Raw genomic sequence first — 12,237 nt, 5'->3', positions numbered from 1 at the left:
TAACTATCGTCTCGGCAAATGAGAGCGTATTTTGTCAGTGAACCATCGCTAGCAAAGTCGGCTCTACAACTGGGGCGAGTGCTAGGAAGTCTCTCTACACCTGCCGTGTGGCGGCGCTCGGTCTGCAATCACTGATAGTGGCGACACGCGGGTCCGACGTATACTAAAGGACCGCGGCCGATTTAAAGGCTACCACCTAGCAAGTGTGGTGTCTGGCGGTGACACCACTGGGAAACACACACCATTTCATAAATGCAACAAATCCACAGTTTTGGAGATACAGAAATGAAATTTTGAACCACGCTTTACATGAAAGTGACACATTTACATATAAAATCCCTTTATTACATGTATTCAACTTTTTTTGAATGAAATTTGAACTTTTATTTTAAAAAAATAATGTATGTTCCTTTTCGTCAGAAAGTAATCAAGAGATTTCTACAAAAACTTCTCTGTTCCATCTGTTTATATGTTGTAAGCTTCTCTCATGAGGTTTTTGGAATAGGCCAAATACGAGAATTTTCATAATTTTTTACTCATGATTCCACAAGTACAATTTTAAATTCATGCAAAATTCCAAGCACTTTGCCCCATATCTCAGCTTGCAATCATAATTTCAAAATTTGGTCTTGAGACAACGTTTATTAGGTTTACAGAAATATTTGCACACAATTTCATAATTCTAGCATTCATAGAATCTGAGGAAAATGTACATAAACTTTAAAAAACAAACTTTTCAGGGAACGCAATTTAAAGTCCAACCCAACTTCTTTCCTTATGTCAGTTCTCCAGAAGGCACCACATTTGTACTCTGGGTCATCTTTCCCTTCAAGGCTTCTCTTCTGGTTTCTTGTTGTCTGTCTTCTTTCCTTTACCAAGTCTTCAACTGACTTTTCAGCTGCAGAGACGCGCTGTAAATCTATTTTTCTCAGGATGTCTTGAGTAAAATTTCCTATCTTGAAGCTCATTATTTCTAATACTTTCATCCTCCCGACGTTCCCATCATTAAATACAATAACTGCATCATAAGTTGCAATTCTGACAATTGTAGCAGATGCAAATGTGTTTTTAGGGCATCGTTTCCACATGAGGTTGTAAGATACGGAACTGAGTCAAAGATGATCTACAAAACCAAAGAATATGTATCACGGCCTTCTAGACGTATCCCGCACTCGTGTCGTTGAAAGTACTACACAGAATCGTTGTTCACTGAGCTGGTATTGAAGTGCTGCCTCAAAGCGTGGCAGGGAGGCCGCGTCACACTTTTAATTTATTTTCAGGCACTTCGAATGCGATTTCAACATTGAAGCTTTGGGAACTTATTGTACATGAGTTGTACTAACAAATAAAAAGTAATGAAAATTCACATTTTTGGTCAATTTCATCAAGGCTCTCACACACGAGATACTGATGGCGGATCAGACAGTGTGTGAATGCATAGCTAACAAGCAGTAAGCGTCCCGGCTGGAGACGCACCAGGCTCCTTATCAATTTCAGTCGACAAGACTTCAGCGTTGAAGACTTCTTTAAAGACATGACGACGCAGCTGAGCGGTTCCTGTTCCGCTTGGGATCTCAGGGTGCAGTGACATTTCTGAGTACCCTCCTGCGCTGACATTTCCAATTTCCCCGACAGCTGATAGCTGCCTCTCCCCCCTCGGGGTCACACGCCATCGCACACGAGCCAACAGCGCGTCGCTCTCTCCTTGGCGTAGGGGTTAGCAGCCCAGGAACGCAGGAGCTACACGACGGGGTCTCTGACGGGACTTCTGTTCTCGTCCGTTGTAAGAGAACCCTCTCACGGCAGATATGTCTTTATCCTGTAATAAGAGCCGACACAGAAAGAAACAGTAATGTGAGTTATGCATGTAACTGTGGGGTAGAGTATCCTCTGGAAACAGTGGCGTAACTACGGAAACTGGTGCCCATGGGAAACTTTGATTTTGTTTACGCTACTGTGATGAGTGCATGTGTGCCCTCCTCCAGTGCTTATGTGATATATGACGATGAGAGATTGAGAAAATCTGATACCTACTGACGACCTTCTTCCTCTCAATCAGCCTGTGATGGAGCTTCGGGTCTAAATTCTCAAGCCGACGTATGGACCACCAAGAAAAGTGTCATATGCCACTATTCCGTGGGCCATGAGATGGTCTTTGTGACTTTATCTCAACGGACGTGCAGCGCAGCTCTTCCGATACTTCGTCTTCTGCTTTCGGGTGCGTTTTGTAATGGAAGGCACCATATAACAGTTCGACATCCGGTACAATCGGACAAAAAAAAAAGTTCTGTATAAAGAGCACATGCCGGGGCACCTTACTACATACCGAAACTAATGCTGTTTAATTAAAATAATACCTGAGTCGAAAATAAGCACTAGACACAGTACAAGGCTTGTAAGTAGGCTGTTTATGTTTATTATTGGCAACGTTACGTAGCGTTCTATATGAAAATCACTGGCTGTGCCGTGTGCAGTCTGTGGCTAGTTTGCATTGTTGTCTGCCATTGTAGTGTTGGGCAGCGGCAGCTGGATGTGAACAGCGCGTAGCGTTGCGCAGATAGAGGTGAGCCGCCAGCAGTGGTGGATGTGAGGAGAGAGATGGCGGAGTTTTGAAATTACATATATTATGACTTGTGATGATATTAAGGTAAATACATTGTTTGTTCTCCATTAAAATCTTTCATTTGCTAACTATCCCTATCAGTAGTTAGTGCCTTCCGTAGTTTGAATCTTTTATTTAGCTGGCAGTAGTGGCGCTCGCTGTATTGCTGTAGTTCGAGTAACGAAAATTTTTGTGAGGTAAGTGATTTGTAAAAGGTATAGGTTAATATTAGTCAGGGCTATTCTTTTGAAGGGATTTTTGAAAGTCAGATTGCGTTGCACTAAAAAAAAATATTGTGTGTCAGTTTAAGCACAGTCTTGTATAAATGTTCAAAGGGGACGTTTCAGGCTGTTTTGATGCCCAGTAGCTAAACTCGCTGCAGAAATAGTTGTGAACTGTGATCCTTTAGTCCAGTTTGACTATGCATTAGTAAGTGGCGCATATTTCAATCCTAACAGCTGCAATGCAATAAACAATAATGAAATGATGAGAAACGGTTATGCGTATTCTATTGGATAATTCATTTAGCCATCACCTAAGGTTTTAGATTGTAGTAAACTTACGATTTATTCAGTCAGTTAAACACGAAAATAACTTGAAATGTTAGTTCTTCAGATATTGTTTAACCATTACATAAGATTACGACGATATTCAAACACAGAAAACCTCGCGTGATGGCGATTTTAAAGTGGTAGTAGATTCCCCAATTATTATTTAAACTACACTGACCCACGGGAAAACTTTAACTAACCGCAAAATATTCACCACCTCGTAAATGCATGAATTCCAGTATGGGGATTAACATATCAAATTCGCGTGAGCATGCATAGTTTCCTACAATGCATTCAATAATATTTCCATGTCTGCAGCCAAAAATATTCTATGTTTTGCACTGTACATCGCCTATCACACGCGAAATGTTAAAGCTCAAGATTGTCTGCTGTCTCCAAGTGCCAACAAACGTTAAAGGCTGGCCGGAGTGGCCGAGCGGTTCTAGGCGCTACAGTCTGGAACCGCGCGATCGCTGCGGTCGCAGGTTCGAATCCTGCCTCGGGCATGGATGTGTGTGATGTCCTTAGGTTAGTTAGGTTTAAGTAGTTCTACGTTCTAGGGGACTGATGACCCAGAAGGTAAGTCCCATAGTGCTCAGAGCCAAAGTATATAACTTACAGAAAATTGACCACAATTTCAGATATACGTAATTTACAAATATTTCTCTCCTGGTTTCCCTTAGACCACACACGTTATTCTATGTCTAATAATTTATGCACAATTGAATAAAATTTGTCAGCATGTACTTATGATAATTACCAAGACACTGTTGTTAGAACATGGTAAGAAATAAAGGTGGGCTCTCTAATAGAAGCACCCCTTTGCACTGTGGTTACTGTTTGTATCAAGTATTATCACTGCTTTCAAGTGACGAGGGACTTTTATAAAGGCTTCATATAATAGTTAATTAAATAAACCAGAAATCAACGAAATACATGCATACGACGTATGGGTACATGGGAAAGGTAGAAGGAAAGTCATGCAGTAGCCTTACTATGTATAAGTATGGAGAATAAGTTTCTCTGGGATATTTAATTAATGAAAGAGATAAATGACGCATGGTAATTTGATAAAAAACTGCTGATGTATGTGTTTTCGTGTTGATAACTAATGTCCCACGCTATCGTTTAACACCTTGCTTGTTGAAATTGCTTGGAGTGAACAACATTTATTAATTTTTAAAAACTTTTTATAAGATTTAGATTTGCTGATACGACATAACTTCTGAAGTTTCGTAGATATAGATGGTATTAATATGTCACAACATGTACCTAGTGCCGTGATTAGCCTGTCATTTTCGGTTTCGCTATCGGTCCTAATTGTGAAGTCTTGTTTAAGTTTAAAGTATTTCTTAGTGGCCGCAGTGTGCCATATTACGACTGCTGCATCTTTAGAGCCACCTCCTTCATGAAACTTCCTGCCAGATTAAAACTTTGTACCGGACCGGGACTCGAACTCGGGACCTTTGACTTTCGCGGGCAAAGGTCCCGAGTTCGAGTCTCGATCCGCCACACAGTTTTAATCTGCCAGGAAGTTTCATTTCAGCGCCCACTCCGCTGCAGAGTGGAATATCTCATTGTCAACTCCTTCATACACATGCTGTCCAAACCGCTAACCGTCTCCCCCAAGTCCAGAGACCTGCGAAAAACAGTCGATTTCCTGCCGCCGGCCACCCGCTTGCTGATGATCGTGTAGCTGCCGAAACTGGTCCCGAAAACATGATTTCGAAGTATTGATGGGGAGCTCGTGAATGAGTCGTTCAAATTAACGCTTAATTCCAGTGAAGTGTGAACTAACCACTCATTTTCAATGAGCTGGTACTTCAAACTCTTCACAGATAGCACACTCCACACCTTTTTCTAGTTCACTCACTCTCTTCCCCTCTCCCTCTCCCACTACATCGGCGCGTCTACGGGTAGCCTACCATTGGCAGCGCTTGCAGACAAATGAATATTAAAGATACGAACGAAGAGGCTGGCTGTTTGTTAATAACACTGAAAGAGGGATTTTACCTCAAATCGTACCAATGACTACAGGTGACGGTTTACGTTTTGAATCTGGAGGGTTATTATTCTCAACAAAAATAAAATCTACAGGAAAACTTCTGAATAATTACTTAACGTAAGTATATAGACTTTATGACAATTATAAACATACTCATTCTATTTTGGATCAAATTTTAAAAGTCCTAGTTTTCAGTCCATGAATACAACAAATAATGTTTCATTTGGCAGATAAAGACTTTCTTGGGCGCTTCCTGAGAAAATATCGAGCAAAATTAAATGTAATACTTTCTTTATATGTGACAGGCTTCTCTGTTTATCTTTCCTTTGTCCCCTTCGACCATGCTCTATTTAACTCAAACGCTATAAGAGCGCAAAACGTTGCGTGCACGTTACTGCATAGTTCGGCCATCTGTTGGTAAAATTAAGAAGTATTACGAAGCTTTATTCTACGAGCGAGGCGAAGCGAGCGTAGCCGCAGCTGAACGGCGAACTGGGCAACATCGCCAGGCTTCCGTACTTCATGAATGAACTACTTCATTTGAACGCTTCACGGCAAAGAGTAAAATGAATGAAGTAGTTCACGGGAATGAACGAGTTCGACTCATCTCTATTTCGAAGTGGGAATCGCTGCTTCGAAAGTCCGATTGCCAATTGTGCCACCGATTGTTGAAGTAGTAATTGTTGGCATGGGTGAGAGTGCTGAACGCAGTGTGCGACCTTCAAGCAGCGCACGAGCTCTGACACGACAGCTGAATATTCCAGAGTCCACCGTGCGGAAAGCGCTGCGAACAGTTGTCAAATGTGAATAGTCGTCACGCGGAGCAACGTTAGTACAGCACCGGATCTACCATATTTCCGAACCGTGGCAAAAGCTTCATAGCAGCGCACACGACCACACGCGAAGCTGCTGGGGCCCTTGACGCTTATCATACTAGCAGGTTTCTGAATACATCAAAATACGCATTAAAGTTAAGCTCATTCTGTTCATTCTGTTGCAGTTCCGGTCATAGTTTTCTGTGCACATAAATCTCGATTTCTTCGAATATGATCAGTAATAGGCCCTTTGGTGTCCTATGCAACACTTTCATATTATTCTGTTTTCTGCCGAATGTTTTTCTCTGTTCAAATGCGTACGGAAAGAGCTCTTATTTAGGTTATACGAGGTGCACTCAAGTTCTAAGACCTCCGATTTTTTTTTTCTAATTAACTACTCACCCGAAATCGATGATACTGGCGTTACTTCTCGACGTAATCGCCCTGCAGACGTACACATTTTTCACAACGCTGACACCATGATTCCATGGCAGCGGCGAAGGCTTCTTTAGGAGTCTGTTTTGACCACTGGAAAATCGCTGAGGCAATAGCAGCACGGCTGGTGAATGTGCGACCACGGGGAGTGTCTTTCATTGTTGGAAAAAGCCAAAAGTCATTAGGAGCCAGGTCAGGTGAGTAGGGAGCATGAGGAATCACTTCAAAGTTGTTATCACGAAGAAAGTGTTGCGTAACGTTAACTCGATGTGCGGGTGCGTTGTCTAGGTGAAACAGCACACGCGCAGCCCTTCCCGGACGTTTTTGTTGCAGTGCAGGAAGGAATTTGTTCTTCAAAACATTTTCGTAGGATGCACCTGTTGCCGTAGTGCCCTTTGGAAAGCAATGGGTAAGGATTACGCCCTCGCTGTCCCAGAACATGGACACCATCATTTTTTCAGCACTGGCGGTTACCCGAAATTTTTTTGGTGGCGGTGAATCTGTGTGCTTCCATTGAGCTGACTGGCGCTTTGTTTCTGGATTGAAAAATGGCGTCCACGTCTCATCCATTGTCACAACCGACGAAAAGAAAGTCGCATTCATGCTGTCGTTGCGCGCCGACATTGCTTGGCAACATGCCACACGGGCAGCCGTGTGGTCGTCCGTCAGCATTCGTGGCACCCACCTGGATGACACTTTTCGCATTTTCAGGTCGTCATGCAGGATTGTGTGCACAGAACCCACAGAAATGCCAACTCTGGAGGCGATCTGTTCAACAGTCATTCGGCGATCCCCCAAAACAATTCTTTCCACTTTCTCGATCATGTCGTCAGACCGGCTTGTGCGAGCCCGAGGTTGTTTTGGTTTGTTGTCACACGATGTTCTGCCTTCATTAAACTGTCGCACCCACGAACGCACTTTCGACACATCCATAACTCCATCACCACGTCTCCTTCAACTGTCGATGAATTTCAATTGGTTTCACACCACGCAAATTCAGAAAACGAATGATTGCACGCTGTTCAAGTAAGGAAAACGTCGCCATTTTAAGTATTTAAAACAGTCCTCACTCTCGCCGCTGGCGGTAAAATTCCATCTGCCGTACGGTGCTGCCATCTCTGGGACGTATTGACAATGAACGCGGCCTCATTTTAAAACAATGCGCATGTTTCTATCTCTTTCCAGTCCGGAGAAAAAAAATCGGAGGCCTTAGAACTTGAATGCACCTCGTACGTATGATCTCTAAAACGCTTCTTGGAATTCTTCCCGTCTGACAGATATAGAACTTGTCACAGTCTTGGCAGGTGACCTTATAGACACCAGATTCTAATTACTTTTTGCTGTTGTTGCCAGCTTTGTGGTGTAGCCTAGAACCAATTGTACTTGGCGCTCTAAATCCAATTTTCCTTGCGTTTTCTGAAAACTTGTGCAATTCTGTCGGAAAATGCACCGTTACGTGACATAGCAACAAACTATTTGCCTTCTGGCTCTATTGTCTCTTTGCTGTCACGTATTTTTGACTTTACTATAAAGGTTCATTGCACCACGGTTCTTATACCGTTTGCCTCGGATACGTGTCTAATCAAATTTAAATCTTCCACTTCATCAGATGTGAGTGGTAGTTTCAGCATCCTGATGATATTGGCTTTGAAGTATGTCCATTTCTTCTTCTTAGGGTGACAGTATTTCGCCTTTATAATCGTGTAAGTAGCCGTTGTCTTCCTAAATATGCTAATCTTATGCCTTCCATTACTTTTAGTTAATCTAAGATCCAAAAAACTTACGCTTCCTTCTTTCAGTTCCACTGTGAACTTGATCTTTTTCGAACATTCCACCCATTCTTCCTGCTGCCTCGCGTGTTTCACTTTCGTCACATTTGTACAGTAGTATGATGTCGTCTACATGACGTCTGAAACATACAATTTTTTCACAGACGTCAGGATTTTGTTCAAAAAACTCATTTTCTAGCTCATTTACAAATATCTTAGCTAAAGTACGTGACAAACTGTTGCCCACTGCGAATCCGTACTTTCGATAAGAAAATCTTTCCGTTAAACCTAAAATAATTAAATGACAACACAGTTTCTAAAATTTCCAAGAGTTCCACAATTTCCCCTTTACTAATCTTCTTGTATGTTAGGAAATTCTTCCTTATAATCTCCAAAGTGTCGCACTTTTTATGTGGATTTTAAGTATGGGTCAAATTCCACGTGTAGTATATCAGTACATGTTTTACTGTCAGACGCTCGTTTTGCCGTGAGAAGTAATTTTAATTAACGACTACACATACTGCATTTTAACCAATTTATTTTCAAAACTGGCCACTCATGTACCCTAGCTATAGTGTCCTCCATTGGTGTCGGTTATTTGTATAAATACCAGACGCACACTGACCATCACGAGCACTCACTATGCACCTACATGTATAGTTGACGTTGACACGTACATCACAATATTTTGTGGTATGTATGGCTAATATTCATTGTTGTTAATCATGTAAATACTTTTCATTTTTATGTATCGAATGGTTCAAATGGCTCTGAACACTATGGGACTTAACTTCTGAGGTCATCAGTCCCTTAGAACGTAGAACTACTTAAACCTAACTAACCTAAGGACATCACACACACCCATGCCCGAGGCAGGATTCGAACCTGCGACCGTAGCGGTCACGCGGTTCCAGACTGAAGCGCCTAGAACCGCTCGGCCACCCCGGCCGGCTTTTATGTATCACCAGGCCTTTTTATAGTTTTAGCGTCAGCAAATTGAACTTATTACGTTACACACAGTTTTTAACAGATCCGAAGATGGGAGAAGCCGAAACCTGAAATAGTGACGTGTAAAAGTTTGTGAGATCAGAACACAACTGTAAAATAAAGTGCCACAGTATGATCACCGACTCATTTTCAGACTTTTCCTGTACTTGCAAATTGTTCCACAAATTTTATTGTCCTTCAGTCATTCATTTTCACGGAGGGTCTTTGCAGTGGCAAAAGTATTTTACCACCCTGTACTCAGAAAAATCCATGTTTGGAGGCGTAATTTGCTTGGGTGGCGTGTCGGGAAAGAAGTGCAGTTGCTTTACCCCACAAACATTAACATGAGGCACGCTATGGTTTTGAATGTATGCGCTAGGGGCACTCATTTAGTGTCTTGTGACGAGTCGGCTCTCGAACGTAAGTAGGTATGTGAACCCGGAACTTGAGTCACCAACGGCTGCCCATGCCTCGTCTAATCCATTGAATTCCATCTTCACTGAACCTCTTAAAATTAGTGTTTTGATTCTTTTAATTAAAATTTGCACTATAATAAACAATATTTCAGTAAGTTCTCTTTTATTATATAGTCCCGAAGTAAAATGTAAAAACTTCAGTTTGTTCCACAGGGATTTTATGTATCACGCTGCTGTTTTAATTGTCAATGTTGCTCACCTGTAATTAGGAGCGACGTAAGCAACTGTCACGTAAAATGGGAACTTTTCCCAACGGTCGGCTGTGACGTTCGCAGCTGCCGCGCATTCAGAAAGCGGCGCGTGGCCGGGCCGCACGTTGTGCTGCTGACGGCGGACCGATGTGGCCATTCGCGAGAGTAATAACGCCTCACATGCGTGTCATAGCGCGGGATGACAACTGATGCGCGAAAGCAACCCATTCCGATGCAAATATTTACCATCGGCTGTGGCCGTCCTCGGTGGATGGATGCGCTCCATTGCGCCAATAGTTAACGAGACGTGTCGAATTAGCAAATCGTGCGCCGAAGTGACAACATTTCGCAACGTGTCAAACAGCCCGAGGCAGCTTTCCGGCGTACCGTACCTTTTGTCTACCTGTTCATGCTGTGCGGTTTCACGCATTAACGACGCGCTTCCAATTCTCCATTCTTTAGGGGACACTGCAGTCGAGAAATAAATTCATAGAACTTCAGTGATTTGTTCGTAACAGTTCTATTACATAATTTAATTTAAAATATGAAAGGTCCCCTTAGAACAATTATACACGACTGTGCTTAAACTGACACACAATATTTTTAGCGCTACGCAATCTGCCTTTCAAAAATCCCTACAAAAGAATGGCCCTGACTGACATTAACCTATACCTTTCACAAATCACTTACCTCACAAAAAATCTTCGTTACTCGAACTACTGCAATACAGCGAGTGCCACTACTGCCAGCTAAATAAAAGATTCAAACTACTGAAGGCATTAACTACTAACTGCCATAGTTAGCAAATGAAAGATTTTGATAGAGAACAAACAATGTATTTACCTCAATACTGTTCTAAAGTCATAATGTATATAGCAGTCCATGACATACAGTCTCACAAATTTCAAAACTCCGACATCTCTCTCCTCACATCCACCACTGCTGGCGGCTCACCTCTAACTGCGCAACGCTACGCGCTGTTCACATCCAGCTGCCGCTGCCCAACACTACAATGGCAGACAACAATGCAAACTAGCCACAGACTGCACACAGCACAGCCAGTGATTTTCATACAGAGCGCTACGTAACGTTGCCAATAAGAAAACATAAACAGCCTACTTACAAATACATTGTATCATAAGAGTTAATATCTACTAAAATAGTATTAAAGGCACTGATTTAAAAGTAACGATTTTGTGATGTAATGTTGCGATCTCATTAAGTAAACAAATAAAAAACATACCTTAAGTAGCGAGAATGGCGTAATGTTGGCAGTACCTCTTCTGTCACTTTTACTGATACCCCATCTAAAGCGCTCTGTCAATTTTATTCTCACAACAGGTACAATTACTAGATAGTGGAGTTTTAGGTCGCAAAAAGTGCATTTTAGGTGCCTGAAATAGACTCTGTCAATGTTATCTCTTGTAGTACATAAAACCTAAAACAGATCCTTGAAAGCATTTTGTAGGAAATTTAAACGCTAAGTAAAATAAATGGTTCAAATGGCTCTGAGCACTATGGGACTTAACTTCTGAGGTCATCAGTCCCCTAGAACTTAGAACTACTTACACCTAACTAACCTACGGATAACACACACTTCCATGCCCGAGGCAGGATTCGAACCTGCGACCGTAGCGGTCGCGGGATTCCGGACTGGAGCGCCTAGAACCTCTCGGCATCTCTGGCCGGCGCTAAGTAAAATACATAGTGTTAACATATGTACATATTGTTATTCATTGAAAACAAGGACAGTGAAGATATGCATAGTTGCATAACACAGCAAAAACATTATACTACATTACTGAGCCAGCCGGAGTTCAAAATGGTTCAAATGGCTCTGAGTACTATGGGACTTAACTTCTGAGGTCATCAACCCCCTAGAACTTAGAACTACTTAAACCTAACTAACCTAAGGACATCACACACATCCATGCCCGAGGCAGGATTCGAACCTGCGACCGTAGCGGTCACGCGGTTCCAAACTGAAGCGCCTAGAACCGCCTGGAGCCGCGCGACCGCTACGGTCCCAGGTTCGAATCCTGCTTCGGGCATGGATGTGTGTGATGTCCTTAGGTTAGGTAGGTTTAAGTAGTTCTAAGTTCTACGGGACTGATGACCTCAGAAGTTACGTCCCATAGTGCTGAGAGCCATTTGAACCATTACTGAATATAAGGCCTGTCATACTACTTTAATGTTCGAGCAGGTCCCATACGTTTCTAGTTTTCCAAGTAGAAAATATTATTAAAAAAATACTTTTGGACATACGTTTAAGTACCTATAATATGTAATTTAATAAAGGCCGGATAAACCCATAATTTCAAACATTCAGACTGTATTTGGTTTTTCCTAAGAAAAACTATGGCGCTTGACAGTATTCATTTATAGGCCTAGAAAGAACGTTGTGCA

This window comes from Schistocerca cancellata, chromosome 9, assembly GCF_023864275.1.
Source record: "Schistocerca cancellata isolate TAMUIC-IGC-003103 chromosome 9, iqSchCanc2.1, whole genome shotgun sequence".
NCBI lineage: Eukaryota > Metazoa > Arthropoda > Insecta > Orthoptera > Acrididae > Schistocerca > Schistocerca cancellata.
The sequence above is the reverse complement of the archived record's forward strand: the minus strand, read 5'-3'. Positions refer to the sequence as shown.